Below are 17,284 nucleotides of genomic sequence, written 5' to 3'. Positions count from 1 at the left end.
AAACATGAGAGAGGAGCCAGAATTGAGTTTGTGAATGTGGTGCTGCCACTAGAAGCAGTGGTTGCTCAGTTAGACTCCTAGAGAGAGAACAGGAGTTGAATGGACATTGAACTGTTTTCCGTGGTCAATTGACTAGTACAAAAGAAAATGGTGATTGTTCTTAGTTGTTATGGTGACAACAGAACACACATCAGTGGGGCCATAAAGTGTGGTCGCAGCTACCTGGGAAGAGAGCAGACGCAGCCACGGAGACAGATGGGAGTGAGACGGAGAGACCGTCTGCTCCACTGCTCGTTTGAGTCATTACTGCAAAATCTCACCTAAGTGAATCTGTGACTTGCCGTTAATTGGTTTAGTTGATATGAAAGTTAGCTCGCTACAACCATGGATGTATTAAGAGAACTGGATAAAGCGTTGGAGGCGGGGCCCCGTTCATTCCTATGAAAGTTGCTCAGTGGCGCATGAAGCCAAAATGGCTCGACTTCCAAGTGGAAAAGTACCCGGATCTTCTGGCGATCTTCCGAATCCATTGGGCCCATGGAACATGCGCAGTAGCGTCCGCTCGGTCACATGGCTCGGTCACGGGGTCACAGGCGTCACGCTGTCGTCACGCTGTCGTCACGCTGTCGTCACGCTGTCGTCACGCTGTCGTCACGGCTTGCTAACCCCGCCTCCCAGTCCTTGCTCCAGCCTCGGTCTGGGGCTCATTCACATGAACGGAGGAAGAGAAGTAACTCTAGATTCGGCTGTCAGTGCATTTTACAACTTTTAGGACCTAATGATTTAAATAAGGATTATTCAAGTGTTCATACTGGGAAGTTGATTTACCTAAAAAAAAAAAATGATCCGCTGAGTTACAGACGTCTCTTTCCCATTGTAAGTCTATGGGGAAAAGTCTTTTTGGGCCCAATGGCATCACCTGACGGACACGGAATTGTGGTACCATTGTTTGGCCTCTACGTGGAGGCTTGGCTACAACAGACGCAATGGCAACAGTACACAAAAATAATTGCCGCTGCTCTGACCATCCTGCTATGTTGATTTAAAGTATAGATAGATAGACATCCAGACTTTTGGTTCCAAGTATTTGTAAAGTTTCAAAGACACACTGTGTGTTTCTAGTATCTGTACCTGTGCAGGCTGATCTCATGAGGGAAGAAAGCACTCACTGGCTGGTCGAGAGGTCATTTTCTCCATAAATCTGTCCAAGACTCATTGCCATGGAGTTCAGAGGATTCTTCCACTGTCCCAGTGGGGATCTAGGAAAAGAAGAGATTGGAAAAACAAAAACCGCATGGTGAAAAAATCTCGACAGGAGGGATGGCACAGCGATAAAATACTAATAACAGTCTAGAAACAGATGATGAGGAAATTTATGGACATAATGATACAAATGCTCGTTAATGGCGGATCATATCGCAAATGTCTTTCTTGTTTGTCAGCTATCAAAGTTTGCATGACAAAAAAAAAAAATCAAATGTATTATAATTAGAATTACACAGTAGCTTTTCAATGAACATCTGCTCCATTTCATCAGAAGGTAGCAGGGGGGGGGTGCATATTACACTTCAAGTGACAATAAAATGAGGGCGCGGTAACAACGTGCCAAACAACAGCAGCGCGAACTGAGAGAGAGAAAAAAAAAAAAAGTCAAAGGTGTCGAGAGAGACGTGTACACAAATGCTTGTTGCAGTGTGATCGTATCACTGATGACTCGCTTGTTTGTTAGCGACTACGGTTTGAATGACAAAAAATATAATGCGCTATAATTTAACAGCAGCTATCTGAAGAACATCTGCTCGGCTTTGTCTGCAAGTTGCACTGAGTGGGGATCATTAGTGACAAAAATACGAGTTCATGGTAGAAAATAATAATAATAATAGTTGCTATAGAACAGCAGTAGATAATATTGCAAGCGAGGACTTCACACGATACCTACAGTATACTTTGATCATCTAATATGTGAGATTCAAAAATGTTTTGGTGCTCAGTGTATCATTATCATGCGCCCGCACTGCTTCCAGCTCTATTAGGTGAAATCCTAGAAATGGGTTTAAGGGAGGAAAGAAGCCAATCTTTGACAAGGCTCGTCTTGATATCGCAGTTACCTTCCCTTTTAACAAGTAGTTTAGCATGTTTCTCACGTTCCCAGAGGCAAAAGAGAAAATGAATACAGAAGAAAATGACTGGTCTGAGGACGCAGGGCCTTTTTAAAAATGTGCATCTGTGTGTGCGCGGTTGCACGTCCGCGTGCGCGCACATGTGGGTGGGACAGGTTCGGGAATAGAAGGTATCTAAGCAGAGACAGAGGCAGGAGAGAGGAAGAGAGGGAGACGGATAATGAGAACCAGGGGGAGGTGATGCTGGCATGGGGAGAGGAAGATAGAGACCAGAAATAGACATGCAAAGAGCAAGGTGTTGAGTCAGAAAATGAAAGAAGAGATGGCAGGCATGGAAAGAGGACGGGAGAGAGAGTGAAGTAGGGGGGGGAAGTGAGAGGAGGAGTGAAAATGTATGAGGAAGACGGAGGGACAAAGAGGAGAAAATGTGAAATGAAATGTAAAAAAGAGATATTGAGTGGGAAATAAAGCAGGAGAGAGAGAGAGGGAAAATACAGGGAAAAAATTGTTAGAGAATAAAAGCAAGGAAGAGTTACTAAGAGCAAAATGTAGGGAGTAAGACGAGAGAAAGAGAGAGAGACACAAATAGACATGTGAGTTGAGTCACACTGGGAACCTAGAACAAGCTGAAAGCATACAGAATTACAGCAGGAACCACAGGGAGCATCTCACACACACAATCCCTTTGCATATGTGATGTAGCGATGCACTTCTCAAGTGTGGAATAAGAAAGCAAGGGCAAAGAGTACTTATAAAAGGCTCACAGATACATAAAAGGAAAGGAATACAAAGATGGAGGTGGAAGTTAAGCAGGTGAAACGCAACATGCGTAGAGTGATGAGCACTTAGCTTACGTACTAGATGTATACAAACACACACACCTTTTTTTAAAAAGGAGGTTAATCTTTCCTTTCTTATCCGCCCGCGCCCTCCGTTTCCTATTTATAACAGCATCTGGAGTTGCTACAAGAGTGACACGGAGACAGAGATGGAGGAAGAGGAGGAGGACACAGCGATGATGGACATGTAGGGATGAGGAGTTAGACCACATTGTGTGTGTGTGTGTTTATGCCCTAGAGAAGCATTAGCCAGTGCTAGCAGCCAGCTGGGGCGACAACAAACGGCATAGTTCCATCTGACGCGCCGTCGCAAATATATTGTCACCAGAAAGCACCGGTAAGCAGCGGCAATTAGCGCTGCCTATCTCTGAAGGAGTGTGAGTGACAACCGCACTGCTAATACAGTAATGAGTTTGTTTGTGTCTATAGATTCGTTACGAGACCGGCGCATATGCATATATGTATATTTATTGTTTTATTTGTGTGTGACGATTGGTAAACTGCCTGTACAGTATCTCTGGGGTCCATTTAAAACACTGCGAGGCGTCACTGTCATCCAGTCAAGGGTATCTGCGTGTGACTTGATCGTCTCGGGGCCCAAAGAGACAAAACAGCCAGATAAAGCTGGATCAACATATGTGACTATTATACCAGTGAAAACAAATCATAGAGTACGGGAACGAGAGGGAGGGAAGTGAAAGAGAGCCATTATGTGGGAGTGTGAAGAGACAAAAGAGAAAACAGGTGTACAGTGCAGTCAGGAAGTGCAGTATTATATAGTGGTTCATGCGATGGCGGAGTTAACATCCTTACATTAAAGCTGAAAGTTAAGCTCATAGTCGGTGTTTAATTTCAAATCAAAAGTGCTGTACTTCAGAGGCAACACTGTGTCACTGTCCTAATGCTTCGGCTGCATTGTTAAGTCTGTCTCTTTGCCTTTAAAACTGCAACATTTAACAGGTTTGAGTGCTGCTACAGGACTAAAGGAAACACCCTTCTTCTCTACTGAAACCAAAGACACCACAGAGCAAACACTCCCCTCCCATTGAAAGTGAGAAGTTAAAGAGTCACAAAGGTTATGTATACATGTAGGGCCGACATTACTGTCTTTAAGAGGCTGGAGAGCTAGAGTGAAGCTACTGGTATCACATGAAAATAGAAAACCTAAGGAATCCATTGGTGCCAATGGAATTACATAAATTGCGGGATGACTGGAAAGCTGAGACTCTTGTGGATCCAATGAGCAATCCAATGAAACTTGACCTCACTGTATAAAATGACCTGTGGTGACCTCTAGGATAATCACAGCCTCATGAAACTTTACAGCCACAAACTAGAGACCTAGAGCATTCAGAGGGTTGAAGGCTTTCCTAGCTAGATTGACAATAAGGGTGTTTCTGAGCAGTTTACAGAACAGAAGTGCTCGCCATCTAATCGCTGAAAAAATCGATAGTATTCCTCAAGGTCTTGATGTCTTAATACAGTATTTTGGAGGGATTATTGATCATTTTTATCAATTCTTGACAGGTAGAAGTTGTTGTGAGCATGGGGATGACTAGGAAAAAGAGTGGAAAAGGTTAACATTTCACAGGTGTACCACACCGCTTGAGTGCTGCTATTGAAGGAACCACTTGCAGAAACCAAAAACACCATAGAGCAAACACTCCTCTCCCACTGGAAGTGAAATGTTAGAGTCTCAGTGCAAAACAACAAGGTAGGCTTTGGAGGAACAAGGGAGTACTTGGAGGAAAAGTGCAGAAACCCTTCCTCCGACTCCAACATCATGACACTCTCTCACTCTCGTCCCGAGTTAAGTCTCTCACTGCATGTCGGGGTGTGCTACTTCCTCATCTGTCTCTCTCACTTAGACTTTCTGAGACTCCATGTCAACAAGATGATTCGCATTGGTGCTTTAATCCTCCTCACTTGGCCCGCCCGATCCATTTTAAAACACTCACAAATACTCACACACGCATAGTGCTAGACTCCCTCGAAGCGTAGAGGGTGGTAGAAAGCAAAGGAGCTCTTAAAACTCATTAGAGGAGGGGAAGGCCCACTGCAGATGATGAGATACACTCAATTAAACAGGATAGGGTTCTACTGTGCCCAAGGGAGCCGTGCTAAACCAGTAGGAAGGGAAAACCATGAGGGAGAGAAGATTTGTAATATCCGCGGTATATGTAAGGATGCCTGTGATGAGCATCACGGAGTTGACAGATACATCTGAATGTTTGGCAGTCTGTGTATGACGTGTGTCAAGTGTGTGTGTGTGTGTGTGTGTGCGGATGAGCTACAGCCCCCTAGAGACGGCGGATGTGATCATATGTTGACGACGCATCCTGATAGGTGTGATAAATGCTCCGACACGTCTGTGTCAAAGCGAAGGGTGTGTAATTTCTTGGAAGGGCCCCTGAGGGACGGATGTTGTGATATTCATAGTAAATGAGAAATGGATGGACAGCGTAAGACAGAAAGAGAGCGACAGAGGATCATGGGGGAATGGGGAATACTGGCAGATAAAAACAAATAGAGACCATTAGTCAAACAGACAGACACTCTGAGCTAATGACAGAAAGTTGTAATCTGCAGCCAATCTGCATGGCAGAAGAGGCTGATCAACACTGGATGTGTATGGATATTGCATAATGAAATTGTTCCTCAATATGAATACTTAATATATTAAAATAAAGTGCGTCTAACTGTGAGATTGGCTTTGTGTTACTAGAAGAAAAACTAAGATCCCTTTTTGAAAATAAGTAGGTCTGGTTTTTGTGGGGAGATCATGCGTTCGGTTGTGTGTGTGTTTATCTGTCTGTCTGTCCGCAACTAATCTCTCATACTGCTGGACCCAGTGGCCTAATATTTTCTGTGCTCATTTATGACTGTTTGGTGAAGGACTTCTCGTGGTTACGGTGATTCACAAGTTTTGAAAAACCTATTTTATTGACTGTTTAGTACCGTCATTGACTGCTGACTCCTCACTCCTCTTAACCGGCCAATAGGGGCCGCAAGTGATCAACAACTGCTTCAGTAGCAACAGGCATTTCCGGCAATCAGCTAGGCTAAAAGGCCACATTTTGGTGTTTGTCGTGGCTCAAACACTGACATCCATAGAAAAGTTTTGTCTCATTTTGAACAGGAACATCTGCAGATTAATTCCACACCTGATATGTTATGATCCACTAAAGTGAGGCACAATACGAGATGAATAATCTTTGTTTGGGAGGGGAGAAGGAGATACACCTGGCGGAGATCTGCACTCTACTGAGGGCACTTTTCTAGTTGTCTATATTTTCTACATGAATGCACCTGATTGGCATTTTATTTTTTTGGCATTTCAAAAATGTGCATAAAAGCCACTTGACAACTGACTGAAATCACAGAAGCAGCAGGAGAGAGAGAATGATGTAGACAGGTGTAAGTGGCACACAGTCTGTGGTATTTAGATCCTGTACTTAAGTAAAATGACTAATATCACACTGTGAAAGTACTCCATTACAAAAGTCCTGCATTGAAAATTGTAAGTAAAAAGTATGTAAGTATAATCTGTGACTGTTATAGTATTAAATATTAAATCATTAGATTAACATTCCTTATGCATTAATGTCTGAGCAGCATTTTACTGTTGTAGTTGGTTGAGGCGGAGCTGATGTTTAACTTCTTCATATAGGACTGCAACTAATTATATCCCTTATGGATTAATCTCAACCTTATTTTCTCAAGTAGTCAATTTGATTAATTGTTTGGCTTGTAAAACACTTTCACAATGTTTGTTTTGTCCAAACAATATCCCAAACCTCAATTTATACATGAAAAATGAAAAGAAAATACTCAAGTAAAGTACAAGTACCTGTATTTGTATTCAAGTGCAGTACTTGAGTAAAATTACTTAGTTACATTCTACCACTGCACACAGCAGGTAAATAGTCCAGGTTTTCATAAGCATTTTCCAAAAGGTTCCCAGTTGGCAAGTTCATTCTCTAGCCCAGGGAGCCAGTCTGTTTAAAGTCTATTACAGCTTGTGTCCTGTGGAGACCAACCAGCAATAGGCCCACAACCTATTTCTGGATCCAACCCCGAGTGGAAGAAAGAGGTCAGCTCCCAGTGAGGCTGACAAGATAGGTCACACATTGTCTTTTCCAAGAACTTTATGTTTCCCCCCCCTCCGGGCAGAAATTGTGGCTTTTATAATGCTTTTTTTGGTGATTGTGGTAAAGATCCAGCCACCACACTGCCCTTTATACTGGCTTGTTGCCTATTTGTGTACTTTAACATGACCTGGTAAACTGGGGACAGCAGCAAAACAAGGTGACCAAACACACAGCTCCACTTAGTGACTTCGTTATAAAAGACTTTTCAAAACACTTTCTCAAGGTATACCTCTGGAGACATTCTCAAAGTCAAACCATGAGGAAGAAAGACCAAGTGTGGTTGAAACAGCTTTCACATCAAACACACATTCCCTGAGGTGTAATCTTATTTGTGTGGTAACCTTTGTGATGCTGTATGTAGTTAACTAGAATTACCGCCTCGTGGTCGTGTGCCACCACCAACCAGTCAAGTTGCAGTTTACATCTTCTGTGCAAAATGATCACTTCATGATTTTATCCTGTTTGACATTTGTTTAAAATTGTCATAAGTAGCATATGAATTATTGAGTTATGGCCAAAAATGTGTTTTGTGTTTTTGACAACCAAAATCGAATCAGTTCATCTTTGAATCCAAGCGGACGTTTGTGACACATTTGAGGAAATTCTCCCGAGGTGTTCCTGAGATATCGTGTTTAAAAGAAATGTACGGACGGACGGACGACCCGAAAACCTCCGGCCAAGGCTGTCGCCGGCACCGAAGCATAAAAACAACATTACTGGTAGATGAATACCTCAGCTAGATATACCACTGAAGCGAATAAAACACACAAACAAGTATTCATACTCTAGAAAAGTTAAGAGAGGCATCTTTAGACAAGCAAACCAAAGAGGGAGCACGGGAGGGTTAAACAAGGAAGAAGAAAAAGAGAAAGGGTTGGAATGTAGACTGTGTGAAACAACAAAATGGTACAGATGCTGACTGAGCCACGAAAGTGACCGCAGAGACAGACAGGCGGCTGGCTGACAGTGAGCCAGACAAACAGACAGGAGGAGTCGAACCACACAGCAGGTGGGGTTCAGCCGCTCCCAGAGCCTCCACACGGAGAGAGGAAAGACGTCTCCGGTAGCACATTCGGATCGAGGTGGAAATGAGTAACCAGTGGAGCCTGTCAGAGCAGATGGCTGAGAATCCATTAGCTAATAGTGGAGGAGCCTCCCAGCCAAACTAATGACGCCCTCATTACTACGCTGCACGCGCTCCCGCCCAGCCAATGGGCTCTGGCTGGGCCTTTGTTTGGACCGGGATGCACAAACACACACGTATAGATACACACTAGTACATGCATGAGACATGGTCACATAAAAGCTTTTACATACTCCAAGGAGTGTGTGCAAACACAGCAGTAACGTAATGTCTGCAGGGAGGGGCCACCGTTGGTGAGAGAGAGAGAAAAAGACAAAAAAAATGTGCGGACTGAGAGACTATCCCATCCATCTATCTATCCATTCTTCTGCACACATGACTGCCACCTCAAAATATGCCATCTGCTTTTCACAGCACGGAGATATGAGAAACGAAGCGGAGATGAAAAACGCAATATCGCAGCTGCATAAATAATGTTTGCCTGTGTGTGTGCTCTGCATGTGATAATGCACAGCTATACATTCACCTACAGTATCTGTTAGTTTATAAACATGCTCGGGGCACATGCTGACGGGCGCGCAGGCGCACGAAGCGGCGCGCACGACCCTCTGAGAGCTAAAGAAGCAGTCGTGTAGACAGGCAGGCGAAGAGACAAGGACAAAAAGTTAAGAGTGACAGCAGTGGTGTGTAAATATTGTCTTACTCTATTGAGCATTCCAGTTCCAGCGCTGGTAAGAGGTTTTTATGTATATTTTAGCTCTACAATGAATACTAAGAGGAGCTGACAGCTCTCAGGACAACCTCTGGGGGCAAATGAACTACATCTGAACTGCGTTTTACTTTGCATCTATCTACTCAAAGGAGGATTCACCTGCTTTGTATTTTGCAGTCAAAGAGGAAATAACACTGGCATAACTCAACAAAAACACTAGTGCTCTTCAAGAATGCTGATCTCGCCTGCTGACCTAGATCAGTTTACCTTGTTAGAGTCTATAATGGGTGTTTCGACAGCGGGGAAACACGTCCTGGGTGATTCCGCTGAACGGTGGCAGGTTCTGAGGACAGACAGACAAGGAGTCAAACATAATTTCACCTCCCGGTGTTTGACCAGAGCTCGGTTCATTTGTGAGACAAGGAGAGAGGTTAGTGCAGCTACTGTAGGTTTTAAAAAGTGTTGGTTCACCTATATTTGCATTTGGCGGTGTAGACAGACAGGGCGCTAAAGGAGAGATGACAGCACAGCTTGGGGTTCACATTCCAGCTAATGCAGTCACAGCAACTGCCTGCTATTCCCATGCAAGTTCGTCCTAGACCACTGAGCCATCAGGGCAGCAGCAGCAGTAGCCTGCATGACTAATATTACTTTGAAATGCAAGCTAATAGGCTTTTACACAATGGCGACATTTCGGAATAAAAACTGAGAAATGTGACAATCTGTGTCTGTTATTAGCGAATGAATAGTTAAAAAAGAAAAACCTGAAGAAATGATTTTGTGATCAGGTACAAAATGATGAGGTCTTTTCAAGTTGGCTGTTTCAAGTTTTTTTTCGCCCTCTTTGATTCATTTTTGATCACAGCCAGATCCCCTGTGGGGCGTTAGACACACATTTTTCCTGGTGTCAAGCCTTCATCTACAGTCACTGTCTCATCAACTCCCTGTATGAGTGAGTGTGTTAGGATGTGTGTGTGGAGGCGGGCCACTTTCCCAACAGAGCCTGGAGGACCAGCAGAAGCAGAGAGAGGTTGGGGGGGGGGGGTATAGTCCTGTTGTAGAGAGTCTGACTGGTATAAAATGAGAATATGAGGTCAGGTAAGAGGTGAGTAGAGGTGAACATTGCATTCTGCATGTGCCAATTGCCTGTGAGACCTTTCCTTGATCTGTGAGATATGAATGATGGGGATAGCTTAGGCAGACTGGAGCTGGGTAATGGACAACAGGTGGTGATGGACAACAGGTGTTTCCTTTATATTTGGTTAGCATTTAAAGAGGACCTATTATGCTCATTTTCAGGTGCTCACTTGCATTTTGGGTTTCTATTAGAACGTGTTTACATGTTTTAATTCTCAAAAAACACTTTATTTTTCTCATACCGGCTGTGCTGCAGCACCGCTTTTTACCCTCTGTCTGAAATGCTCCGAGCTACAGAAAAACGTGTTTTGTGAGGTCACAGTGAGCTTGACCTTTGACTACCAAAATCGAATAATTTCATCCTTGAGTCCAAGTAGACATTTGTGCCATATTTGAAGAAATTCCCTCCAGGCATTCCTGAGATATCACGTTCACGAGAATTGTACTGATGGACGGACGGACATACGGACAACCCGAAAACATAATGCCTTCAGCTACGGCTGTCGCTGGCACGGAGGCATAAAAAACTACATAACACACTACTAAAGGAAAGGGAAAAAGCACAAAAGCATGACAGGTCCTCTTTAAGCTTGGTATATAGACATTTATTTCACGGCTTTGTTGAACACTCGATTCTGATTGGTTAATCACGGCGTTCTACGGTCTGTTATTTCTTTATAGCAGACCGTTGCTATGTATAACAGACCGTTGCTATGGACGCAGTTCTGATGTCGGACTCTGGAGCACCATTTTTCTGTCAAATATTGATTTCTTAAGTAAGTAGCCGTGTAATAAGCGTGATAATATACAGCTAGCTGGTCATTTTTGTGACATAAACCCCTTCAGAGCAATGCAAGACCCCCCTTCTGCGTTGGGGTTTATTTCACAACAATGACTGGCTCACTGTACATTATCCCTTACCCATAATCCCCAGTGTTTCACCTGACAGGAGAATGGGATAGATTTAGTGGATGAAGAAGTACGAGGCTCTGGGGCTGTGCCCAAGCCATCTGGTCATTGCGTAACAGGAGGGGAGGCCGTTTCCTCGGGTCAAGTTCATTCTGAATGGCGACTGAGCTCTGCCATGGCTGCGCCTCATCGCCCATTCTGTCTGTGATCTTAATGCACAGCAGAGGAGAGCCCACTTTGTGACCTCAGCACTGTTTCTCTGCCCCTTGCTGGTGATTCAGCCCTGCTGGATTTGTCAGGCTGTGACCATCAGTGTGCACTGGAGCAGCTTGAATATGAATCAGGGGGGGGGATGACAGTGTGCAACTTCAAATCCAAGAACACTATATTTTACCTATAAATGGAAGAATGTCTCTGAAGGTTGGTAGTGAGGGTTTGCACCAAAAGAACCGCAGTACCTGCGGTCATGCAGATGCTGTACTGGTCTTTTGCGGTGATGGAGGAGCTGAGCCTGATTGTGCAACTATCTCCCACCTCTGGCAACACAATTTGGGTAGTGACCAACAGAATAAGATCATGGATAAAAGCAGCTGCAATTCGTTTCCATTACAGGATGTCTGGGCAAACCCTTCAGGCCGAAGCGTTTCCTACGTAATTTCTCAAACACAGGCTGTTTGAACTATTCAAAGTTGATTCAAAGTTGATTGTGCTGTTGTTGCATACCACAGTGTTGTTGTAGCTCGGCCAAAATTCTCAGCACGATGCAAGTGTCAGCTCCAGTTTGAAGCTTTTGCAGTGAGGAGTGATATATGAGGCAAGAAGAAGAACTGTCTTTTAAAAATGTTTTACAATTTGTTCTTACATTTGCCCTTCTGTTCACTCTTTCACAACTGTCATGGTACCAGGTTGACAAGCCTCTTGTTGTATCGCCCCCTTGACGACTAAGAGGGTTAATTTCACAAGGACATAAGAGCAGTCATAGAGTATACACAACTGTGCTTTTCTAAAGCAAAAAGCAATATGGTTTCACAATACTGTCGTATAAAGAGTATGTTTTTGTCATTAAGGATAGGGTGACGAGTCAGACTATGCCTAAGTATGACAGCCTATGTTTTGCTGAAAGGGAAGCATAGCAATGCCTTTTGGGTATTTTTTGAGGGCCTTTGGAATAACAAATTGTTTTTTTTAATTAATAGATGAAGGCTTCATGCCAAATAGCAGATTTGCAAGCTCGTTGATTGTAAATAAAATCAACGAACGAGGTGAATCTTTTGCTGATTTTGACCTCTGGAGTAAAGCCCTTTTATATTTTTCAAGCCTCTGGAAAACATAATAACAGTTTTTTAATTAAATTGGTACAGAAAGCCTGGAATAGAACAAAGGAGTTGGTACTGGTGACACAAACCTGCACAGCATATTAAAGGCTGGCCTCCGTCAGTATGTTCTCACATCATAAAAAGCAGTATTACATAATCAAAGTTTGATTTATTTTCATTTCATAAAGTAAATTGCTCCCTGAAAGTTTGTGAATAACCCTTATTACCCGAATGAATGCTGTAATGTGCCTGTAGCAAATGTTCAAACCATCATTACATGTAGAACAGAGAGGCTGACCTCTTCATTACGAGCAGTTTCTTTCCAACGTGGTGGAGTGAGGCCGCAGGCCAAAACAAAGTGGTCCTGTTTAGACAGCTGCCGCACCGCCGGGGAGTACAGGGTGAACACCTTCTTAACCAGGAGCTAAGGAGTAGAGAGAGACAGGTGAAGGAGAGCGTGAGAGACGGATGAAGACATACAAGGAGACAGAGCTGTACTGCATATAGAACAACACAAACAGAGACAGAATAAGAAGAATCAAGAGAGACAAAGAAGAAGAAGTATAGAAGGAGAAGGGTGACTTATACAAGGTTGTCAGCTTTGGATAAATAGGATTAAAATTTGCAGTATAAACCAGAGATGAGCCAGGGTGACTGAGAAGGGCAGTGTGCCAGCAAAGCATGTCATGAAACACAAATCCATCAATTCCCATCCCCTGCCTCGGTGGACTTCAAAGACAGGTCTCAAATCATGCATCCATTCAACCATAGAGTCAGCTTGCTTTGCAGCATGAAGAGGATAATGTGAGCTGAGGTTGGGGAGTGCAAGTCTGTCTGTGGAGTAGGTGGACATCCACTCAGGATGTCCCAGCTGGTTGTAGTTGTGTAAGCCCTATTTTTGGCAGTTTAGGTGCCTACATGTCTGTGTTTATTCATGCTATGTTTAAAATATTCATCACATTTAAATGTGAAGAAATGCACTGGGTTTACATGTATTGGTATTTCTAGAGATGTTCAAATACATGTAAAGAATGAATGCAATTATTTTATTCTGCAGTTTGTCCAGTTACAAAGAACACAAATAAATGAAGCTAGGATTAAATGTCCTGCAGGGTGCAATATTCACACACCTTACCAGGGTGCTGCCACAACTCAAAACGGAAGCCTTACATACTGGACATAACGCCGTTTTACTTGTTGGATTTTCCACTGTGGAAAATTGCCAAATGGCTGATATTTTCCTCGCTCTGACTACCGTTACTGTTACTCTCTCTACTAGCACCGCACTGTTGTTGTTTGCTATCGTCACAGTGACAAACTACCTGCAATCAGTTCTTCTTCACTGCTCTAAAACAGTAGTTGACACGCGAACAGACGGAAGGACGAACACGTAGAACGCTATATACACCCGATTACGTTGTTGCGGTGTATAACAAGTAGATTTTTTTATGGGCTGGTATATTATGGTATCGGATCGGAGCATAGACTGGCGTACTCGCCGATCCCGAATTTTGGGCAGAATCAGACGCATTTCCGATACTGGTATCGGTATCGGAACAACTCTCCCACAAATTCTTGGAATAATAGTCTTTAAACACTACTTTTTCGTACTATCACTTCATATTCTGTTCATATAAACAGTGTATTTGTATGTGTCCCTGATGACGGGGGAAATGAGAGACAGGGAGTGCCGTGTGTGTGAGTGAAAAAGAAATCTCTCTCTGACACATATTTCAATCAGTAGTATGCAGGACTCCTGGGCCACTATGTCACTTTGCTCTCATCAAAACCTGCTCCACGCTGCTCATGAGGCACGGCGATGTGCGCAGACACACAATGCATGCGCACAGAGTGACACACGCATACACAGCACGGCTGTCACACTAGGCAGCGCAGATGATGGGCTTGTGGGAGGCAAATCCACCTCCGTTCTGTTGCTGCTCAAAGAGCAGTCAGAGAGCTCCCAAACCAGGCCAAGGCATGCTGAAGTAGGCCAGTCCTGGGACCAAATCAGGGATGTCACAATTCAAGAAATTAGTAGTCAATACCAATACCAGGGAAATGCCATGATTCTCGATACCACCGCAACAAACAAAAGCAAAACAATAAATCCCATTGAAGAGCTTTAATTGGCATTAGTAGTTTTAATTATATATGATAAACTGCTTAGAGCTAACGTTAGTGTTAGGAAGTTAAACACGTCATAATTCTCTCTTTATCATCTGATTTAAATAACTGTGAAAACATCTCCTTCAACACAACACTACAACAACTGTATTTATTTAAGTTCCTCACCAAAAAATACAGTTGACAAGATTACATTTGAACGCATCATAATGTTATAATTTACCTTCGCCCAACACTCATTTTTACCAAATAAAGCCTGAATGCATCTTAATGTAAATTAATGGCACCTCTCGTTAACGTTTACTAGCTTTCGTCCTCTCGTTTTCAACACAGATTTGTTGTTCACAATGTAGCATTATCAGGGAAAATATAGGGTGCGCCCTCTGAGACGACGGGATGACATTAGTCTCAATCCCTAACGGTACCTGTGGTACTGTAGAAAAATTAGAAATGTCACTTTTTCAGAATCTCCTGCTGTGCCAAGTAGATATTTTTTCTAACAACAAGGACTAAATCCTGGTCTTGTCAACACCTGGCAACTAGTTAAAGGTGTGTGTGTATTAAAAGTGTGCGTGGGTGTATTTGAGAGTTTGTGCACAAGAATCCTTCTATCCCAGTGCTTTCCAGAATGATCTTAAAACTTAGTTAGGGTTAGTAAATGATCTTTGGAGGCTAAATTCATTAGTAGTATATTACAGTATTATCAGGGTAATTTAGGTTTAAGTAAGATTTACAGCTGAGGTTAAAACTGGGATAAGGTTTAGCTTCCAGGTAATCGTTTGGCATGTAGCGGTGAGGATTAACGTGTGGGCCAATAAGAGAAGGATTGGTAGCCTTGTCGGAGGAGCCGGTAAAATAATCAAGCTCGTACACCGCAGTATTCAGCAGCATCGGGTTCTGAGTGGCTGTGTTGTTTCAGTCTTAATCTGTTGTTGTTTGCACTGCTGCTTGGTTAACACTCCTAATTCTCTATCTCGCACATAATTACAGCTCCCAACAGGATCCAGCATGGCAAGACTGGTGCCATGCTAGCATTCAGCCTAGTATATCTCTGTGTGACTATGTCTGTGTTCGTGTGTGCATGTGTCTGTGAGTAATAGAGCGACTGCTGTTTCGCTAAAGTTTTTTTGCAAAAAGTTTAGTGAAGGAAGTTTATATGACTGTGTGGGCGACGCTGTTGACTTAGCAGAAAGTCTCCAGGGAGCAAAATAGGTGTTCATGTTCAGGTGCAATCCTCATCACCTCCTCTCATCACTCTGTGGAGAAGCAAATGCACACTAATGTGCACCATCTCGCACACACACATGATACAGCTCCCTGGTGAGTCAGCAGTAATCCTGCTGCTCCAGCTCTGGTCCCAGAGAGTCATGTGTCTGTGGCAATCATCGCATGTACATACACATACACACACATTAATCCGCTCACACCTTGGCCCCGCACCAAACCCTACATTGACACTGATCCCAGACCTGCGCTTACTGCTTAAAGGAGCTTGAAATCAGCGGGGAAACAGATGGATCAACACCCACCAGTGATCTATGTTCAGCTGAGGCTCCAGCCGCTCCAGATAATGGCATGGCACATTTCCTGTTCAGAATCACTTTAATGACGGTTATTTCGGTTGGGACAATGGCACCGCAGATATTTTTCCGTTATAAATCTATATTAAAAAAAAAAGTCTCCAACTCTGTAACTCTGACATGAAAAGGCATGCAGGGTATTTTTAATTGAATCCATCAGATTGATTTGATGATATTGCATCTCTATCAGTGTAGAAGAACTCAATCTCATCTGCTGATTGCCTGAGCTCTTCACATAAAAGAAGCGGGAATGTTTCATTACGGCGGTGATAATTCAACAAGATATACTTTAGAAATCAGCGCGTATTCAGAACTGTGTACGGGGTAAAAATAGCACCCAGACAGAATTCATTAAACAGATACATCCACTATACAGGCAAGGCCTTGTTACTGAGAAGTGTGACAGATGAAATGTGGTATCCTTATATACAGTAGTTACATATAGCAATGCTATCTCTCAGTGTTTATGAATAAATGACAACGCTCTGTTGCTGGCCTATGACCAGCAGACCAATCCCTGGCTAAACTAGTCTATACTCTCAGCATTGTTCCAGCAGAGTGAATGAGGAGCCAAATCAGGGTTGCACAGAACCACTAGAAGTCAGTGTCAATGATTCTGCACTTTCAACTGCATTAACATGCAATGATAAGGTGACAAGTACGGTACATTGTATTGGAATACACAGTCTAAACAAGCTTCAAGCGTTTGCTCGTTAATTTTCCTGTTGTTGTTGAAACTAACATCAACCAGTGGATGCTTAGAAGCTAGGCTTCCAGCCAGCAATCACTATTGTTATGATTAAAGGAGACATATTTTAGACTGTTATCAGGCCATTAAATAGGCATTATTGATGGTTATAAGCCTCATAGATGTGGGTCAGTAGGGCCCTGCTACACCCAATAGTAGGTTTTATCATGTATTCACATGGTTTATCACCGAAACAAGATATAACAGAAGACGACAGCGATCTCAGTAATTATGACAGGAGCAGAAGCGGAAGTCAGGCGCTGTAGTAAAGACAGCATGAAACCTCATATGGGGTGGAGGTCGTGGGTGATTGATGGGACTCGAAACACAGGGCTTCCACCCAGGGGACCCAACGTTTGTGAAACCAACAATGCGTAGTTGTTGTTGTATTCACAAGCATTCAATTTCACTTTGGAAACATAGTTATTTAAGCTAAAACACAATGTTTTTCCCTAAACCTAAAAACGTGGTTTTATTGCCTAAATCTAAAGAAGTCATTTTGTTTGTGTTCAAAATGTAATGTTTTATTCATTTTTATATGTTAGAACGTGTTGCTTTTAA

General features: G+C 43.1%; 1 long non-coding RNA gene across 2 annotated transcripts in view; it reads right to left on the bottom strand.

Annotated features, from left to right (window-relative positions):
- LOC119481245 overlaps positions 1-17,284 on the bottom strand; it is a 63,027-nt gene that overhangs the window by 15,770 nt on the left and 29,973 nt on the right. Inside the window, exons 3-5 of one of the 2 annotated variants that reach the window (XR_005205144.1) lie at positions 12,567-12,692; positions 9,174-9,249; positions 1,132-1,259 (exon numbers count right to left, since the gene is read on the bottom strand). This is a non-coding gene — a long non-coding RNA (uncharacterized LOC119481245). The remainder of the gene's footprint in view (positions 1-1,131; positions 1,260-9,173; positions 9,250-12,566; positions 12,693-17,284) is intronic. The other variant, XR_005205145.1, reaches the window with a different exon arrangement.

This window comes from Sebastes umbrosus, chromosome 22, assembly GCF_015220745.1.
Source record: "Sebastes umbrosus isolate fSebUmb1 chromosome 22, fSebUmb1.pri, whole genome shotgun sequence".
Taxonomy (NCBI): Eukaryota; Metazoa; Chordata; class Actinopteri; order Perciformes; family Sebastidae; genus Sebastes; species Sebastes umbrosus.
The sequence above is the reverse complement of the archived record's forward strand: the minus strand, read 5'-3'. Positions and strand labels throughout refer to the sequence as shown.